The sequence below is a fragment of the Osmerus eperlanus genome, chromosome 11 (genome assembly GCF_963692335.1).
Source record: "Osmerus eperlanus chromosome 11, fOsmEpe2.1, whole genome shotgun sequence".
NCBI classification, from domain to species: Eukaryota; Metazoa; Chordata; class Actinopteri; order Osmeriformes; family Osmeridae; genus Osmerus; species Osmerus eperlanus.
In genome coordinates, this window is record NC_085028.1 from 9,812,920 (window position 1) to 9,834,360 (window position 21,441).

The 21,441-nt window shown below is 49.4% G+C and overlaps 1 protein-coding gene across 1 annotated transcript in view; it reads left to right on the forward strand.

Moving 5' to 3' along the window:
• bcas3 (BCAS3 microtubule associated cell migration factor) overlaps nucleotides 1-21,441 on the forward strand; it is a 196,725-nt gene that overhangs the window by 147,010 nt on the left and 28,274 nt on the right. The gene's annotated exons all lie outside the window — the stretch shown is intronic.

Here is a 21,441-nt window from a genome sequence, read left to right on the forward strand (position 1 = left end):
GACTGAGGAAACGGGAAAATGCTAAAATAGGATAATGCCTGTATTTGGAATAACAAACTTTAGTCCTTGGTGAGAGATGACAGGTATCTACCATACAATTAGCATTTTGTCTTACCTATAACATTACAGTGTAAAGATGTACATTCCCAAAAATTCCCAGTTGGTGGCTACTCAAATCACATTATACATATATATATCATGCCTATGAAGTCAGGTTTACCTTTTGTTTTTGATACTGCGTTACTGTCAAAACATTGACCTGATACCAATAAGCGGATTTGAGCTGGAAGATAGCCAGAGTGGTTACTAAGCTGATTTCACACTTTTTCTTTACCGGAATCACAAGTCTTACTACCACATCGTCAAATCAAGTCTTCGTTAGAATCGGATCACAGAACTTTTGAAGCTTCCACATTCCGTTCTCTGACAAAGCTTTGGCCATGTTATAAAGTTGCCTCTGCCCTCTTTTCAGGAAGCGTCCTCACCCTAGACAAACTTTAATTAACTTGTCTGGCTGTCTGAGTCTCGGGGCTTAACCTTTGACAAAAGCCTTACCTGCACACAGGCGGAACAAGTGCCTAACAAAGAGCATGTAAAGAGCGAAGATTAGCCACCGACATTGTCCCTATGCTAGCCTTATTATGTTGGTATTAGATGGACTTGGAGAGACCATTCAGGTCCAGAATCAAGCTTTTTACTTTTCAACCGGAGGCCAAGGGCCAGCTGGTAGTCTGGTTGTTACCGTAGGATCAGAATGAGGATTTCACCATTTAAAGCCCTTCTCTATGGCAGAGGTGAATTACCATGACAAGTCCCAGTGGTCATAGCATTGTGGCAATAATGTGTAAGTGTGTGTGCAAGGGTGTGTTTCTCTCTGTCTGTCTGTCTGTGTGCAGCTCTGACTGGCTCCAGCATGGCTGTCTGAATTTGGTTTGGACACTTCAATAATTGCCTGGATCCGACGCCGACCATACACCCCCCCCCCCCCCCTTTTTTTTTTCCTTCTCACCCAACCACATCCTCTGGATCAGCTGTGGGTGTGTGTGTAGTCAAGGGGACTCAATGCAAGAACTCGTAAAGCCTCGTCTGAAAGTCTGTCTTTGTGCAAGAAAGTGTTTTCCGAACTACTCATGACCCGCTTAGCTGACCACAGATGCGTGTTTCTGTGTTAGTGTGTGTGGAAATCCCTCTGTTTGCCCATAGGAAGAAGTGTGTTGTCGGACATGTGGGCGTGTGTCTGTGTGTGTCTGTGTGTGTGTGTAAATCCCATTGGCTTTGGAGCAGAGCAGTACTAATATGAGGCTGTTTCTTTAGGAGGGGACGTGTTGTGGGACTCTGACAAGCTGTTAGGCCCACAACCTGTCTCACTGCTGTTCCCTGTCTCACTGCTGTTCCCTGTCTCACTGCTGTTCCCTGTCTCACTGCTGTCTGTCTGCCTCTTCAAAGTGTGTATGTTTTTGTGTATGTACACACATTTGCATTTCACTGCGTTTTTGTACATTCCAAGATAGTTTGACAGTTCTAAGAGACCGGTACAGGGCAACCTGATCTCTGCCGAGGGGTTTTGACCATCGCAGAACCAGAGGAACCGCTTGATCACCCACATTAAACCACAGCCTCATAAAGCTGAGATGTCTTCAAAAAACACTCTCAAGATAATCTCACAATTAGCCCCGAAGACAGGAACGCTTTGAACACCCGGGCAATATGGAACTCCTCAAGATATCTCTGCGTCTTCACTATCTGGCCCCTAGTTGAGGACTGACGACTTTAGAACACCGGTACTAAAAGTCCCATTTGGGAGGGGAGGGGGGGGCATTTTAAGATGTTGTTTTTTTCTTATTCCTGAGTGCACTGTTACGATGAAACGTCGCCCCTTTCATGTTTTGGCTTCGGGGTTGAGATTACAACACATTAGCCAGGGTTTGTTTATGGCTTCAGTTACTGATGAGAGTCACACACAGGCCACACAGATTAGAAGGAGAGGGAGGGAGGGAGGGAGGGAGGGAGGGAGGGAGGGAGGGAGGGAGGGAGGGAGGGAATGATGAGAAGAGAGTCAGAGAGAGAATCTTGGAGGGTAGGTGCAAGGAGTGGGATAAAGTGACCTTACCACCGCTGTGGTAGAGAAGGAGGGAGAAACAACTGAAGAAGAAAGATGGATTGAGAGATACATTCCCAAAGAGCTGAACAGAGGAGGGTGGACAGAGACAGATAGCACCAGAGAGTGGATGTCAGAGGGGATGTCCGTGGGGGAGGTGGGGTCTGCAGTGAGGAGGTAGAGTCAGGCGTCAGCGCCTGGAAGATTGCGGAGGAAGGCGATGTGGTCAGATTGTTATGTGAAGCCAAGGGTGCATAGGAAGTAGCACTTAGAGAGCTCTCTGTGAAGGCCAGCCAGACCAGGAAGCACAAGTGTAAACCTTGGCCCCCAACTTGACACACATATGGACACGCAAACTCACACCACAGTCCTACATCTACACACAATTAGTTTCCCCCACACACGGGGCAGTATAATACCTGCTAACAGTATATGAGGACCTTGGACCCCAACAGAGGACCTTCTTTAAGGCTAAATGGAGTGCCGGCCCTCGCTTCCTCTTTCACACACTCCTCTTCTCTATCTCACTCTTTCTCTTACTCCTCCTCTTTTTCTCACTCCCCCTCTCTGGCCGTTCACACCATAACCCAGAGGGCTCTGGGGGGACTGAGGGGGATGAGAAGAAGAGAGGACGTGGGGGGAAGAAACAGGGGATGAAGGATGAGAAGTTGCAAAGTAGGGAGGGGGCGGCATGACAAGAACCGTGGGGGGACGTGGGGCAACAGAAATGGCCCCCAGAAATAGCCTTGGGTAAACACTGGCTAGCATGGGAACCAAACATTATGGTGGCTTGGTCACTGTGCCACAGTGAAAGCACTCCCCATGGCCTACGGTGGCCACCGGGGCCATTTTTTCACAGTGAGAAAGGAGGGGGTATCTCACAGCACACACCACCCCCAATCACTACACCCAGCCCATCGCATTCTGATGTAGGCAATCCAAAACAGCAGCCTCAACACCGGGTTGTTCTAAGAGAGGAGAGAGAGAGAGAGAGAGAGAGAGAGAGAGAGAGAGAGGAGAGAGAGAGAGAGAGAGAGAGAGAGAGAGAGAGGAGAGAGGAGAGAGAGAGAGAGAGAGAGAGAGAGAGAGAGAGAGAGAGAGAGGAGAGATGAGAGAGAGAGAGAGAGAGAGAGAGATGATGATGAGAGAGAGAGAGAGAGGAGAGAGAGAGGAGAAGAGAGAGAGAGAGAGAGAAGGACTAGACCTACAGGTCTATTCAGGTGTAAAAAACATAAAGCGAATAGTGCATTATATAGACTTATTTCCACTGAATAGCCTAAATCTATAATTACTTGCTGTATTCACACAGTTGGTGGCACAAACAGACACGCACACATGCACATGATTGTGCTTGTTTATCCTCACCTTTTCACATGGAACCCCATGGCCTGGACCTAACACACACATGCAGACACTGACACACATTCACTTCCCATTGTGTGTGTGTGATTCAGAGGTAGTCTAGCCTCTTTCCGGCGTGAGCACAGCTCCCTTATTAAAGGACAGAAAGTGTTTGTGACACCTCTGGACTGGGTTGGCGTGGCAGGACTGCCCTTGCTGTCTCCTCCACTTCTCACACCTCAACACACACGCACACACACACACACACTCACTGACTACCCTGGTACTGTCATGGACAGCCCCCAACACCTAGCTTGGCACACATCACAATTAACTAGCACACTCGCCCACACACACACATATACACAAAGAATGCACACACATCAAGACTACCACGGCTACCACGGAGGCTCATGCATTTGACGACACACAGTTTCCTCTTTCACCGTCCCCCCCCCTCCCCTCCCCGTCCACACACTTGCATGTGTGTTGATAGGAGTAGACTGATTGGAGTCGAAGGGTTAGGGTTAGTAGTGTGTGTGTGTGTGTGTGTGCGCGTGTGGTGTCGGAGGTGTGTGTGAGGAAGAGTGCCACTCTTCCAGTGTGTGGCCGAGCGCAGTCTACCCAGCACCACACACAACCAATACAGGTCAGCTGGACGGAAGGATGCCTCATGGATATGGAGGTGACGGCTGGAGCTGTTTGACTGGACCATGAAAGGGAAAGATGGAGAGATGGAGTAAAGAGTGGAGACAGAGGACACTGAGTCGGTCAACAGTGACGGTTTCAGCCGAGGGTTGAGTGAGCCACGAGACTGAGCCAAAGAGGGGCATTGTGGGAAGCGGGGCATAGCCCTGGGAAAAGCCTCCCGGTCAAGTGGGGCGATAAAAAGAGAGGGAGCGACAGAGAGGAGGAGGAGGAGAAGAGAGCCTAAGGGTGGGAACGCAATCCCCAAAGTCCTGCCAGGGTACTGCCCTCTCCCGGGACCCCCTGGACACACACACACACACACACACTCTTCCTGCCTCAGGTCAACCCTGCTTCTACAGCTTCCCACCGATTAGGATCCCTGCTCCTCTGAGAGAGAGTGAGAGAGTGAAAGCGATGGATGTTAAAATGAGGGCTCAGGCTGAACTCTGGCAGCCGTCCTCCCAGATCTCCCAAACCCATCGTCCATCCCTCCATCTCAGTGTTCCTGTGAATGCAAATAGACCCAGAGCAGAGTTCACGTTCACACACTAACTCTTCCCTTCCAGAGATACTAGGAAGCCATTTTGGCTCTCGAGCTGGGTACAGTGGGGGTGGGAGAGTTGGAGAAGGGGGGATCTAAAATGGAGGGAGGGAACGAAAGATGGCTTGTTTAAAGGCTTTGTCTGTCTGTCTGGAGTGATACAAGATGATGACACTTTGTTCCAGGTTCTTACAATTTGACTCTTTTGCAGAGAAACAATACAGTTGAGGGGTGTGCTGTCTGCCTGTCTGCCTGTGTTTCTATGTGTGTTTGTGTATGTCTGTGTGACTGTGTGTGTAAATGCCTTACAATGAGGGCCATGTGGGCGTTGGTGTGTGTGTGTGTGTGTGTGTGTGTGTGTATTAGTGTCTGGCCCAAGGTCTGAACTCTCCCTGAACCTCCCATGTCTGCTTTTATGATGTTGCCAAATTTCATTTGAGGAGGCTGAATCATACCCCTCACTCTACCCCGCCCGACAGCCAATTAAAAGCCAGCGGGAGTCTCTCCTTGTGGATACCCCTGGTGCATCATACACTTACCCTGGTCCAGACACCCCATCTGGGGGTTCCAACAATATCAGGCCCTCCATCACTTACCACTATGTTTACTTCCCCCCCGCCAGCACACTATCGTGCAGGTACAATATGTTTTGCCTTAAATACAGTTTAGCGAACTCTGACCCTGGATCAGCACACATGTTCCCGTAACCCTCACCTCCTACACTGGGGCGGAAATGTTCAACCTGACCCCAGCCCAGGGTCCGCGAGGGGAGGTGTTTCAACATCGGTTACTGTCTTCACTAGAGAGCTGAGCCGGGGAGGGGGAGGGGGGGTTGGGCCGGTAGTTAGTGTTTTCCTAAACTGGATTGAACTTGGCCCCCAGCGCGTGGGAAGGATGTCCTTGAGTCATGGTATCAGGGAACGTCGAATGTCCTGCCCTGCGTCTGCCTGGCCTGCTCACCAACAGAGGCCCAGCGTTGAGTCTGGCCATTGCTTGAGTCTATGGAATCCATTAGATTAGGGAGGATCAGGGTGATCTGAATATCATAACGTTCCATCAGATCCACCTCACATGATCTCAGACTTCGGTAGATGATGTCCTACTCTTAGGTGGGTTGAGCCGTCTTGCAATGCACCAGCTCGGATGACACCAGGTGAACTGTGTGTGTCTGCTCTGCTCTCCCTGTCTCCCTTTCCCCCCCTCTTTTTCTGACTGTTTATATATGTGCGTGTGTGTGTGTGCGTGTTTACCCAGGTCTAAGTACATAATGGATGCTGAATGTAAGAGAGACTGATAACTGGCTCTATTGTAAACACCTCAGAGTACAGACTGGACTTCATACTGGCGCTGCGGCAAGACACACTGGCCCCTAATCCACAGAGACTCCCCTCGTGTGTGTCTGTGGGTCCGAGGGTTAGTGCTCTGGAGTTAGTGTGTGTTGGTGTGTGCATGCGTGTCTGTGTGTGAGAGAGGGACTGAGCCCTGAGTGAGAATGCCCTAGTCCTTACTATTCCTATTACAGCACTACACGCATCCCATTAGTCCATGTAAACACTAAAACTCATTCCTGTTCAGACGATCAATCTAACATGATAATAACTAATCGCCTCCATGTGACACAAGTCACCAGTGCGTGCGAGATGCACAGCGCCAAGGCACATTAATTAATGTACGTGTCAGTGTGCGCGCTGGGCTTTATCGCCTTGGGATTATTTTAGGGCTAACACTGAACAGTGCAGAACAAGGCTACATGAACAAAGTTTTCCTTCACTGATAGACTAAGGCCTGAGCGTGTTGATAGGGTCCGCCTATCTGGCCGCGTCTCAATGAATCCCACAGCGGAGATAAGGGGGGCGGGGGGGGGGGGGGGGGGGGGGGGCTGCTCACGTTTATTCTATTTCACAACATTGCAATGATGGATGAAAGTTTCCTCCAAGTGTGGGTGTATGCGTGTGGGTGGGTGTCTGTCATTGTTGCCTGTAACAGGACATCTGCTTGTAGTCTCATACTGAGCACGATCGGGACTGTACTACTGGGCTGCATGCTGCAAGTTACACGTCAACTAGCGTGGGCTTTTGTGTGTCTGTGTGTACAGTGTTGGTGGTGGTGTGTGTGTGTGTGTGTTTGTGTGTGTGTGTAGCAGGAGGACGCCAGCCTGTCTCCAGTCTCAGAGGCCCTGGCCAGCGGTGGAGGCAGGAAGAGAGGGGGACTATAAATCAGAACAGATTAGAGAGGGGGAGAGCAAGGGCCCACTGCATGGCAGCCTCCTCTGCTTAGTGTCACCGTTCCGGCCCGGGCCAGCCATACACACCGAGCCCTTTCTAACCAGGCCCGGCACCAGGCCTCAGACACCAGGCCTCAGACACCAGGCCTCAGACACCAGCCGAGGCCCAGCCTCACCCCCCGTACCCTAGAGGTCGTCCTCTAGTCCCGACTCCAAATCATTGTGCAGATCCAGTCTTGTAATTACTGAAGGTATTCTGCAACAGGCAAACACTCCCAGTCCCCTGTCCCATCACTATTCCCTGGCCCCCAGTAACACCAAGCGTTTTAACAGCCTCCTTTTCCCCTCGTACAAGCCCTCCACTTTATTAGATACACCATTAAATAAAGACGGGAGAGGGAGAGGGAGGGTGGTGATGATATTTCCAGTAACAGAGTAAAGACCGACAGACACATTTTTATGGGGTATCTGTTGTCACAGCATCAAGCTGTGCATCTAGTATTATGTACAGAGAATGTTTCTAATTTTATAGAATACTTATACCCCTCTCATGTACACGTACACACACACTCTCTCACAATGACTAACCAAATCCAAACCAACTGTCATGGCTGAAGCACTTTTCTCAATGTGTTCATAGCAATGGGAGTCAGTTGACCAAAATTGCATTGCATTTAGATTGCTAAAAGCTGAGTTTCACTTGAACTACCAGTGATACCAAATAATTTCCTTCCGATATGTTCAATGATGAATTGCTTCTAGTTTTCACACAAAGCTTTTCCTAAACCAAGACTCAGTCTCACAAGAATCTGAGTCTGAGACTTTTGATATGCTCATTCTTCATCCACGACAGTAGAGCAATTTATTTGTTATGTTTTCAGTATCCCTCAAGTTGCGTAAAGAGGGGTCAACCACTCGCATAATTTTCCCTCGAAGTCCTCTGACACAAAGTGATAGTTTTCGTGTTATTCTTTTCTATTTTAGGCCAAAAAGAGATGGTGATATTATGGTATGGCTGTCCAATTTCTTCTCTTTCTCTCTCTGCCTTTCGTTCTCCCTATCCCTGTTCGTATTTTTGAACATAATTGTGTTTTGACAACTTTTTCCATTGCTGGCCAATCATAGCTTCTCTGTTCGGTTGTAATGATAGTTCTTAATGGGGTGAAAAATAGCAGTTTGTCTTTGACACAAACCATGAGGAAATCCTTTGAAAAGAGAGAAGGTAGCCAAAGCAAGCAAGAGGGATTGGTGACCTAACTCTCCCCTTGCTGTAACCAGGTCCTGGGTTGTGGGAGATTGAGGCGCTGGATAGCTGTCCCTCAAATTCACATGTGTGACCCCCCGAGTCTGACCCCCCGAGTCTGACCCCCCGAGTCTGACCCCCCCGAGTCTGACCCCCCGAGTCTGACCCCCCGAGTCTGACCCCCCGAGTCTGACCCCCCCGAGTCTGACCCCCCCGAGTCTGACCCCCCGAGTCTGACCCCCCGAGTCTGACCCCCCCGAGTCTGACCCCCCCGAGTCTGACCCCCCGAGTCTGACCCCCCCGAGTGTGACCCCCCGAGTCTGACCCCCCTGAATCTGCCCCTCCGAGTCTGACCCCCCGAGTCTGACCCCCCGAGTCTGACCCCCCGAGTCTGACCCCCCCGAGTCTGACCCCCCGAGTGTGACCCCCCGAGTCTGACCCCCCTGAATCTGACCCCCCGAGTCTGACCCCCCGAGTGTGACCCCCCGAGTCTGACCCCCCTGAATCTGACCCCCCGAGTCTGACCCCCCGAGTCTGACCCCCTGAGTCTGACCCCCTGAGTCTGACCCCCCGAGTCTGACCCCCTGAGTCTGACCCCCCGAGTCTGACCCCCTGAGTCTGACCCCCTGAGTCTGACCCCCCGAGTCTGACCCCCCTGAGTCTGACCCCCCGAGTCTGACCCCCCCGAGTCTGACCCCCCCGAGTCTGACCCCCTGAGTCTGAGTCCCCGAGTGTGACCCCCCGAGTCTGACCCCCCCCGAGTCTGACCCCCTGAATCTGACCCCCCGAGTGTGACCCCCCGAGTCTGACCCCCCCCCGAGTCTGACCCCCTGAATCTGACCCCCCGAGTCTGACCCCCCCGAGTCTGACCCCCCGAGTCTGACCCCCCGAGTGTGACCCCCCCGAGTCTGACCCCCCCCCGAGTCTGACCCCCTGAATCTGACCCCCCGAGTCTGACCCCCCCGAGTCTGACCCCCCGAGTCTGACCCCCTGAATCTGACCCCCCTGAGTCTGACCCCCCGAGTGTGACCCCCCCGAGTCTGACCCCCCGAGTGTGACCCCCCCGAGTCTGACCCCCCGAGTCTGACCCCCCCGAGTCTGACCCCCCGAGTCTGACCCCCCCGAGTCTGACCCCCCGAGTCTGACCCCCCGAGTCTGACCCCCTGAATCTGACCCCCTTAGTCTAAGGGTTCCAGTTCTGTATGGGGCTTTTTCTGGTGGTTTTCTGTGTAACCTTTACTGTTGTCCTTTGGACTTTTATCCTGTATTTATAAAGGGAAAAAACAAATGACTGGTGGATGATTCAGGTTTTAGTCTTGATATTGGGCCCTGGGATCCCCAGTTCCAGGTTCTTTTGTAAGTGTGTGGTGCAACCTCTGGCTCAGACTCTGTCAGCGTTAGAATAGCAGAACATCAGCCCTGAGAAGTGGGCTACTGTATGAGAGGCCATGGGAATGACACGCTGAGTCCTGACAAAGAGCTGTGCCAAATGTCATCAAAATTCTCACGCTTTCTTTTTTTCTTTCTTTTTTGTCCCCTCCTCCTCTTCTTTCTTTTGTTTTTCATGGTAGGGAAAGTATTGATCCTCCTTTTCCCAAAAGTTATTTTTAATCAGAGATAAACTAGGAATGTGCAGTTTCCCTGGGAGATCTGTGCACTAAGAGTCGTGTCGTCGTTTTTTAGGGTTGTGTTTTTGTATTTGTATTTATATTTTTGCTTACGAGTCCTGTGAGTCCTCCAGGGAAAGAAGGATGGGGGGAGGAGAAGAAGGATGAGGGGCGAGAAGAAGGATGAGGGGAGAGAGGAAGTTTAAAAATGATACAAGTGTCACCAGCACGGAAACGTGGGAAGTCTGTCTTTAGCCCGACTGTGCCTAACGCCATCCTATTATTAACCCTGGACTGTGCGACAGCTCTGACCAGAGAAGACCTTAAACACACACACGCAGACGCACATACACAACCATATTCACACAAACTCGAAGCTGTCTGGGGCCTAAACACCACTTCCTACTTATAAACACACACACACAAACATGCACACACACGCACACCCTCTCTCACACACACAGAGGCCAGGCCTTTCCCAGTCTTTATTTCTGCTGGACTTTATGGGAACGCTTAAATTTAGCCCTGGCAGGCAGTACAGGCATAATAATCAAAGTGCTCCCAGCGAGCTGTGGCTCCCTAGTTCTAGGTGGTCTGGCTAGTCTTGCAGGACTCTGTCACCCTGAAACGCGGCCATCTTGGTTCCACAGAGGGTGGCAAGGCCCCATTTCTCATTAGTCTGGCAATCGGAAGCAAAGCTTCCTGGTAGTTTCGAGCTCTCCAGGGAATTGGAGTCTTTTTGGAAGTTGTTGAATGAACAGCAGATGGTTAGCTTCACAACTTATCTTAAATCGTTAGATGTAGTCGTGGAACAGTACATGTAGCCTGCTAGCACTACTTACAACTAAAGGCCGAAATATGCTTCTGCTTCTCCGTTTACGGATGGGCGGGCGCACGGATACGCACGGATACGGACGGATAGACTTGGTTTATGGTTCTCCGTAGGCTGTGGGTGCTGAAAACAATTCACCGCCAGAAGAGTAGGTGGCGCAATGGTTTTTTGTAAGTCGTCGTGGAGTGTTTATTTACCTAGGTTATCGAGAAGTCGGAGCAAATTTACAAATTAGCCGTTTCATCAATAAAATACGCACATTTTCAGCAACTACACTGACCATTTCTCGTCCCATTTTAATTCAGATGCTGATTTACATGTACTGTTTAGCTGAAATATGAATTGTGAAAACTTACAGCAATGGCGGTCAAAGGATTCTGTTCGTCCTGTTTATCACGGCGCCCCCGCCCCTGACGCAAGCCTAGGACATGTCTTTTAATTCCAACCCTGTAAGCTCCCATCAGGTCCGGGGGTGATGAGGTGGCTACGAGAGCTTTGACACCTGAGTGCCGTACACACACACAGGCACTAACCTCCTCACCTGTGCACTCGCTCTGCACCTCTGTCCCTCACCCCTTACAGAGTGAAACTGTCACCACGTGGAGTGTTAGGATAATTAGGCTGTGATTTGTGTGTGTGTGTGTGTGCGTGTGGAGAGAGAGAGAGACCACCCAGAGGTAGAGCCAACATTGTTAGTGTGAGGTGTGTATGGGGCCCATTCTCTTCCAAGCGATTGAAAACAAGCCGTGGACTTCCAGCAGGCTGCCAACCAGGAGTGTCTAAGTGCCATCAACATGACTGACACGGAGACCGAACAGTCACCTAGACTACTGACATAACACTAGGAAAACAAACCAAGCCATACACAAGTTCCCCATTACATTTGGACAGCTACCACACTCCTGTAGTGGAACAGTACTTCAGTCTGAGCACTTCCTTAGCACTGCAGAGGGACTACCTGGAGGTTCAATCAGGACACTGAACCTTGTACTTAAAAGTATACTGTATGCTGCATTCTTGTATTTTCATACTTCTATAAAATATATAATTGTAATAGGACTTCACCAGCAAAATGAGCCATTGCTGCTTATAGATGTTTTGATCTACTGCGTGAAATAACACTCAAGTTGCGCTTAGTGACAAAGAAAGGAAGACATGACTCACTGCTCATTGATCAGTCAGGAGGAGAGGGAGGAGAGTCACTCCATGATGAAGAGGAGAGGGACAGTGAGGGAGAGACTGAGGTTTGAGGAAACAAAGGTGAAGGAGTCGGGGTTTAGACAAGCGAGCCCCCGTCGGGAAACACACAGGCTTACATGCACACACACACAGCTTTAGAATAACAGTCGTATATCTGCCACGTCATCAACTCCCTCTGTTTGCTTAGTGCTGACGCTAGCTACCGGAGTTAGTTAACCCCCCTCCCCTCCCCGAGTACAGCTAGGCCTAAGCGTGTGTGTGTGTGTGTGTGCTAAAACCCTCCTTTGACTCAGGCGAGCCAGCGTGGACCCTGTGCGGACGCCCACACACTCGAGGATGCACTCAGAAGACTTTAGCGTCGGAGGCGTTGATCCACTTTACTTAGTGTGAGAGAGGAGTCAGGAGAGATTCCTCCTCTTCAAATATTCCTCCCTCCTCTTTTCTCCATCCCTCACTCTCTTTGTCTGCCTGAGTGAAGGAGATGGAGAAGAGTCTGAAGTCTGGGGCACTTTTCCTCCTTGTGTGTGTGTGTGTACCAGCACACCGGAGCCATTAGGTGTTCTCTGTGTGGGAGGGAGCTGAGACACTGGGATTTTTCTCCTTGAAAGATGAGGTGCAAACTGCCTAATAGTTTTTAAAGTGAGAAATCTGACAGGATTTCAGGATTTTTTCCAAGTCTCTTATGGGAAAACCACTCAACAGCTAACCCTGGGCCTTCTTTGTTGATTGATTGCTTTCTGAGTCTTCCAACGGTTGTTTTTTTTTTCTCATGCTGAAATTAATACCCCGTTTAATGTCTTCTTGTTGCGTCATCTTCCCAAGCTTTGAAAGGAAACCACGCAGAAGACCAGACAACTGAACCAGTACACATTTGTGTTACAAACCAAAAGGATAGTTTTGAGAGTTCCATATTGTTTGGCAGCAGTAGCTGTAATGGCGTCTGAAAAATACAAAATGGCCCCCCAGATCAAACCTACGGGAGGACTTGGCATCATAAATCATTTGCCTTTAGTGCTAACTTTTTTTTTTAGGTTAAGGAGTCAGCTTCGAATCCGATTTAATTTAGACTCTTATCAAAATGCTGATCTTAGTACTGCTAAGCCCAGAAGGGAGTGAGTCCCCTCAACCACAATATGGGAGAAAACCTTTTCTTTTGAAGTCTGACAAGTGAATTATTAGGATTGTTATGTAAAATAGCGAGTTTTCAGTTTTTACCATATGTAATTGGTCAAATCATGGCCGTGGGCATATCTAAGGATGGAATAAAGCCAAACGCTTCTAAACACACTTCCTTATCCAACTTACATGATTCATGGCTGGACATTTCATGTTTTTTCAGCCCCGTCTGCAATTCACAACAGCTAATATTACCGCAAGCTGACGTTCTTCTGGAGAGCTGTGCTGAAAATGTAACTTGTGACATTTATAGCTTCAGCCTGACATTATTGTACCGGTTGACTCTTCTGTGTTCAAACAGAGAAAGAGTAGCCCTCTTTGAAAAGTCTTGTTTTTGTTTTACGGCTTCGGCTAGCACTCCTGCGGATCTTATGAAATTCCTGGGAGAATGCCAGGGGAGTGTGTTGTGTTCCCAGACGTGGGAATGTTTTATCTTTTCCGACTTATCCTTTTTCACTTAATGACTATTCCTCTGGACACGGCGGCCAGACACTGTGTTAAAAGTGATTTTTTTTCCTGAGGTGTAATGCAATCTAACCTTGGTAAAAGAGCCTGACAGGTCTGGAGTGAGTGTGTGTGTGTGTGTGTGTGTGTAGAGAGAGAGAGAGAGAGAGAGAGAGAGAGAGAGAGAGAGAGAGAGAGAGGGAGAGAGATTGTTTGTGTGTGTGTGTGTGTGTGTGTGTGTGTGTGTGTGTGTGTGTGTGTGTGTGTGTGTGTGTGTGTGCGTGTGTGCGTGCGTGTGTGTGTGTGTGTGTGTGTGTGTGTGTGTGTATGGAGGAAGGTGTGTAGTGTGTAGGGATTGTTGGCGGGTGTGTGTGTGTGTGATTCCTCTAGTTCTGGGATGCTGTGAGCTCTGGGTGAGTAGAACCAGAACACAGAGCTGTTTTCCATCACAGGGAGCTGGCCAGGGCCAGGGCCAGGCCCAGGGCCAGGCCAGGGGCTTCAGGCAGCCCACAGTGACAAGCCTCACAGGCCTAGCCAGATCAACACACCTCACTAACAGTACATATCGCTCCAGTGTGATGCTGTGTATATAGCACTACCAAACAGTAGCATGATATAGTGATTCCATGCAATATAACGCAGCCCATTGCATACAGTATAATGTAATAGGATACAATACAATGCAAAATTAAACATGTATAAAAACATTATCATTGTTTTTAATGTGACACTCTTGTTATAGTATGATTTAGTATTAAATTAACTTATCTTAAAAATGCATATCAACAAATCATCACTTAATACCACCAGTGAACCTCACCACTTTAACGGGTTTAAAGGGTATAGCAGGCCTTAACGATAAGTCCAGTCTGTGTGGATTCAGGTTGATATAGTCGTCAGGGTGGAGCAGGGCTGGGTGCTGAGAGCACTGTCAGGACCCTGCGTCGCTAGCAGGCGTCAGATATCCGCAAGGCCGGGCAGGGGGTGGGGCGGACATGCGGAATGGCCATCGGATCAGGGCGTAAAATCGTCAGACCTTTTGCACCCACATGTGTTGATAAGTACCATTAATAGCACACTGATCCGAGAGAGCGTCTGGTACCATGAGCAAATATGTGTGTATGGGGGGGGAGGGGGGAGGGGGTGTATGAGAGGTTACCGTGTAGTATGCGTGTTCGTGTGCACCCCCAACAACCTTTCCCAAACAGGCTGTGGCTGTGTTTGGGGTGCAGTTTGGGGACATTCAGGCCAGTATTTGCCCACTCTTCCCCAGCTTAGACAGACTGGGTGCGAGTGAGGATTAGTTTGGCTGACAGGTGCCACACACACACACACACTCACTCTCTCACATGCACACACACACTACCCTTCTTGCCGGACAGCTTAATCTCCAGCCAGCTGTTGCAGTTGCTGACCCAATCAGTCTGAAGTGTTGAGGAGAGCTAGTCGCTGGTGGGAGGGGCTTGTGCTGGGTAGGATGGACGGGTGGGGGTGAAGGGCAGGTGGCGGCAGGTTCAGGTAGCCTGCTATATGCCACCCCCCCCATCCCCTCATAGTGAAGTATGTTAATTACCAGAACCCACCCCAACCACCCCCACCCCAACCCCGAAGGGTGACGGGTACGGTGCCGTAGCTGATTCATTCGAAACACATGTTTCTCAGGCGTTGTCAGCACAAACACACACACACATTCATTACCTTCACCAAGGCTTAGATTGCTCTCTTCATGATTAACCTCTCAGTCACAGACCGCCCAAAGGGCATTAGAGGTGGGGCATGATGAGCTGTACTCCCCCTTCAGTAGCATTTGAGCCATCCCAGCCCCGGTTGACCTCTATGGACATGGGCTAATCTATCACGGTGGGGGAGAGGGGAAGGTGTTTTGTTTTTGGCCAGGGGTTGTGGAGTATGTTGTGTCTGGGAAAAGTTGTGTGCCCAGAGGGGGTATGGGGGGAGCCTTATGGATGCGGCATCTCTCCGGGCACTCCTGTTGTGCCCGGGTCACTCCTGATATTTTCCACAGAGCTCAGGTTCCAGGAAGAGGCTGCTGAGTCACTTCTCCTGCCACCACACTGGGAAGACTCTGTCTGGGATGCCGGCCTATCAACACACTGCCTCAGACCTCCACACCAACTCTGACTTCATATCTCTACGTCAGTGGGATGACTCTAACTTACTCTCTCCGTACCCAACACAGAAATGACTCAGTCTTTCTTTTGTTCTTCATAAAATGTTCTGACATGACGTCCTCAGCCAAACATTTCCCAACTAATGTGTGTGGGCGAAAACAGCTAATACTGTTTTGGTTTAGATTATTTTATTTTTTTGTTTCAAAAGTATATCTGTTGTTGCTGAGCTAAAAGATGAACAGATGAAGAAAGTGTTCAATAAATAAAAAAAAATATGGAAGTTAAGGTGCTACTACATTCATAGTCTGAATGCAGTTAATGGCAAGAAAGCATGTGCGATGCATGTATCTGCCATGTCTTGGCTGACCAGACCATTCCCACACCACATGCTAGCATATCACGTGAATATGATACGTGTTGAAGACTGCATCATCAAGAACCGGGAACACGATATGAGCAAAGCTCTTCTAGGCGCTATCAAGACCCCCTTTTTTTCTTGCTGAGACCTTGTTGTGATGTTGCTCCCTAGACAGTGTTTTCCACAACAGACTCCATAGAAAGCGTTCTAGACGTCCACATCGATATTGGGGGGAAACAAGCCTGGATACTCATATGAAGTTGTTCAAATTTCACATTGACTTTTTTTTTGCCCTTAGATGCATCCAAGGGAATTATACTAGCTAACTTACCCATCGGGCAGTGGAAGTAGATCCAGTATCGATGCTTTTAGACCATATGGCATATCTTGTTAAATAATCAATGCTGTTTCACCTTCATCCACAGTTTTCCTATAATATTTGCAATTGTTATTTACATTGGAATTTTGCAAATGCTAACAAATGGTGCAGTGGTAATGTTTAAGTAATGCTTCAACCAAACGTTCTGTTCTTCCTAAAAAAAATCTAAATTATTCCAAGTTAGCTTTGGTTATGTTTTGTGTCACAATTTCAGAGTTTTTTTTTTTTTTCTCAACAGCAGAGAAGCTAACGATGATGGTACTTAATAAATACAAAGCTGGACGGAGCGGTGGTTTGTGGGATGGAGTGTGACAGGGTGGAGGGCTGAGTTGTGGCATCAGTGCTGGCAATATAGAGGATATTCAGTACCATCGGTGGCTTCAGAAACATACACACAAGGTGGATCATTTTGCAGGAGTGTCTGAAGATTCCACTGTGGTTATTGGATGTTACAGACTAGCGTTAACTGGACGTGTGTGTGTGTGTGTGTCTGTGAAGCCACTGACAGGACGGAATCTCCTGTGTGTGTGTGTGTGTGTACGTTTCGAGAGAAAGGGTCCAGCTCTTGTGAACCTGAGACCCCCAGAGTGCTCTTTGTGCTAATAAAACAGCAGTCCTGTTGGACACACGACACCCTCCATCAAACTCCATTACATTAAGGAAACACTACACTTCACCAGGCCAGGATCATACGAGAGCTGATGCATTTACATGTCAAGTGTGTGTGTGTGTGTGTGTGTACAGTGTACTGTTTGTGTGCGTCACGAGTGCATGTGTGTTTGATACATCCCAAAAGCTCCAGTGGCCCTCTTGTGAGTGTGTGTAGCTGTGACTAATTATGTGTGTTTAGCTCCGGTGTTGTCAGACTGTGGACAGTCCCTTCACAATACTGAGCCTCTCTCCTGTCTCTAAGTGCAGGGGGATGTATTGATTTCTTATTGAGAAAGTGATAGTTGGGCTGATATACAGTATGCATGATATCATGCAATTGATATCTCTGCCTTCTGTACAGGCTCCTCCATACCAGTTTGCATCTGTGAAAGACACATTCTGCCTTTACTTTAACGGTTTGGTTCATCGCGTTTGATGCATTGATGCATCAAGCCTTCTTTTTCTTTGGGATGATCTCGATGGAGCAAAGTTGATTCAGCTGTGTTGCCTTTCAGTGCACACTGGTCACTGTGAACAGACATTGTCGTCACCTTTGACGTAAGGCGCACAATCGACCTGGATGATGAAGTACATGTCCAGATCTCAAACTGTGTGGCAGAGGGAGTTCGAGTGCTTTTTACGGTAGAGTGTGTGACTGGAGTGTGTCTCTCTGGAGTTCTTGTTGAAAGTGGATGCTGAGTTTGCTGAATGTGTTGCCTGTGTGTGTGTGTCTGCTCGCTCTGGATAAGAGCGTCTGCTAAATGACTAAATGTGCTCGTATGTCACTCATTACCCGTGTAGCCCTCTTCTGTAGCCCTCTCCTGTAGCCCTCTCCTGTAGCCCTCTCCTGTAGCCCTCTCCTGTAGCCCTCTCCTGTAGCCCTCTCCTGTAGCGCTCTCCTGTAGCGCTCTCCTGTAGCCCTCTCCTGTAGCCCTCTCCTGTAGCCCTCTCCTGTAGCCCTCTCCTGTAGCCCTCTCCTGTAGCCCTCTCCTGTAGCCCTCTCCTGTAGCGCTCTCCTGTAGCGCTCTCCTGTAGCGCTCTCCTGTAGCCCTCTCCTGTAGCGCTCTCCTGTAGCGCTCTCCTGTAGCCCTCTCCTGTAGCCCTCTCCTGTAGCCCTCTCCTGTAGCCCTCTCCTGTAGCCCTCTCCTGTAGCCCTCTCCTGTAGCCCTCTCGCAGGGGGAAGGTGGTCCATCTCATCAGCCTCATGATTTAAGTGTCCTCGTGTGTCATGGCCCCTCCATAAGGGTCAGGTCCCTTCTTTGATGTCTCATTAGGGGACACTAAAACACACAGGCCACTTCAGACACTTCTACACCGCCACAGACAGAGGGGGAGAAAGAGAGGGGTGTAGGGGTGGGGGGTGAGGGAGAGAAAGAGTCTGGAGACAGACAGAAAGTGGAGAGGAGGAGAGAGAGAGAGAGAGAGAGAGAGAGAGAGAGAGAGAGAGAGAGAGAGAGAGAGAGAGAGAGAGAGAGAGAGAGAGAGAGAGAGAGAGAGATTACCCGTCATCCCTCCCTCCCTCTGAGTGGCAAACAAACAGGTTCTTGTTTTGACCCAATAATGATCAAACTTTGTCTGCACCAGTCACCAAGTTTGGTTCCTTGATGAGCCAGCCACTGTTCAATTGTTTTGGGACATAAATCCACAAACTAGCATGGTCTGTATGTACTACTGTGCATACTATTTTAAAATTTAGCAGTTCAGAGAGGCATTAAATTAATGTTCACTAATTGCCCTTGTTTACTTGCTATTCAATCCTTATTAAAATGCAAAAGTTATATTGGTTGTACTGACAATAATAAAAAAGAGATGGAAGTCTGGGTAAGCAAGCTAAACAATATTTTCAATTTATCTTCCGGCCCCAAAAAATAGATTCAACGGGTTAAGATTCTTAGCGCTTGCTAAAGCCTTTTTTGGAGTGATTTCTTATTAATCTCTCCCACCCCCACCCCCACCCCACCAAGACATTAGCACCAGGTTTAGGCGGATTTACCCCGCCTGACAACACGTCCAGATCCATCAAAACACACCCTCTCCTCACACGCACATACACACACACTGCCTAGCCATGTCACGGCTCCCTGACATGCAGTACATGTCATACGATACACACACACATTCCCACACACACACCATCCCACCAAAGCCAGAAAACAGAGTTAGAGATACAGAGAGGGAGTTTCCTCCTATCTCCTATCCTCCTATCGGTCTTCCTCTCCTCCCTCACTTCTCCTCCTTCTCCTATCCGTTCAGCCCATTCAGGCAGTTGTCAAGATTACGCAGAATTGTAGAGAATCTTCTGGATTCCCCATCCTTACGCCCCACGTAATCTCTGATGCTGACAACATTTGGGCAAAGTTGTTTTGCTGGTTGTCTAATAAGACCAAATGACCCAGTTTCCCTTCCTCCTCTACACTGATTGTCCGGTTATAACACACACGCACACATACACACGACCACACTGTACAATAAACACGCATCCACATAACTCACACGCCGTAACCATACAGTACATGTCTCTCTCCCTCACACACACCCATTCACACACATACAGATGTGTTGTGTGTGACAGCAGGGGAGGGCTCATGGAGATTGGTGCGAGGTAGCAGTCTAAACTGTGTAGACTACAGAGTGATTTGTTTACGTGACGAACTGATTAGAGCATCTGGTCACCTCACACCAGAACACACACCCACTCTCACGCTCACTCGCACTCTACACAAAACACACATCAACAAAACACACACAAATGCACACTTACACATTTTCACGTGCCACGTGGCCCGAGACATGGTCCTGTCTGCCTGCCTGCCTGCCTGCCTGCCTGCCTGCCTGCCTGTCTGCCTGTCTGCCTGTCTGTCTGCCTGCCTGCCTGCCTGCCTGCCTGTCTGCCTGTCTGTCTGTCTGTCTGTCTGTCTGTCTGCCTGTCTGTCTGCCTGTATGTCTGTCTGCCTGCCTGCCTGCCTGTCTGTCTGTCTGTCTGTCTGTATGTCTGCCTGTCTGCCTGTCTGTCTGTCTGCCTGTCTCATCGTCATGGCGCGTTCAGGAAACAGAAACAGCGCTTGCTCACTCGTTTGTGTTGTGTCAAACATCAGTCTCAACACATGCCGCTTGTGTACCCGTTTGAAACGATTCACACTAACATTTACGTTTGCTGCTTTTTAGAAGTTGCTTTTACCCAAAGCGAAGCACACATAGTGTATATCCTAGGTGTGTGACTAATCCACTGTCAGCTTGTCCAAAAGGCCAGTAGCATCAGTACACATGTGACTGATCAGTACTTTATTTCAAACATCCGGATGCGTGCGTGTGTTCATCAACACAGCTTAATACAAATGCCCTCTACGCTGTGTGTTGCTCGTCTCCTCTGAGGCCAAATTGTGATTAGAGCTGTGTGTTAGGCCTATGTGTGTTAGGCCTATGTGTGTCACTGGCCTGTGTGTGAGCACAGTGTTGAGGGGGTAGAAGGATTGGCAGACTGTAATTCCATTGAAACTGGCACCTGGCCCCCTCCGAAGCCCAGGGGTAAGGCTCTTACTGTGGGATAATCGTGCGCCGTGGCAATGTGCCTTGGGTGGGTGGTGGTGGGGGGGGGGGGGGGGGGGGGGGTGCGCTGCATCAAGGCCCGAGGGTGTGAGGAGGATCAGGGCGAGGTGCGAAGAGGACCGGATCACGACACCCCGCCGACTATGAGCCTCTCAGGACAAAAGGGGGGTAGAGTAGGATTTGTGTGTGTGTGTGTCTGGGGGGACAGAGTGCATGTACATACTGTATGTGTAGGGGGCTCACTGCAGTAAAAGGGCAGACTGTGGATTAGCCTCCAGGGGATGGGTATAGATTGGAGACTAGATGAGGGTGTCAGGGGTTAGGGGTATTTAATGTTTCTTATTGATTCCAGGGTTAGTGGATTGGTTGGAGGGGATAAGGGGCTTGGCTGGTAGACTGGTCGGACGGTTGGTTTACTGGTTGGTTGGGCTCTATACAGAATGTACATGGTTGGAGCTGCATACTCAGGAGATTCATTTTCAGTGAAGCCTGGTGGACTTTGGTGCTGAGATGAAGGTGAGCTCTGTGTGAATGCTGAGTGTCAAAGAGGTCACAGTTTGAACTCTCTGGCTTGGGGAGAGGGGAAGGGTGGGGGGGGATTAGGTGGTTGGGGGGGATTAGGGGTGGGGCCCCACTGTGTTTTGGCCGGAGGAGATAGAGAGCCGGCCCGCTAAACGAGCATGTCTGTGAAATGTACTTTATTGTTGCCTAATCCACACACAGTGGCAGCCCCTGTTTCACGTTGTATTCGGACCGTGTGGGGGCTCTTTCTCCTTGTGTGTGTGTGTGTGTGTGTTTGTGTGTGTGTGTGTGTGTGTGTGGGTGTGTTTGCGTGCCGAGCCACCCCGTGGGGCCGTGGCTAATTGGACAAATTTGCACAGCGTGGGAGGAGACACATTCACGGCGGGAGATTTGATATATGGACCCAGAGTCTGGTGACAAGGAGGAGGAGGGACACCACAGCTTCTCTGACACACATTCT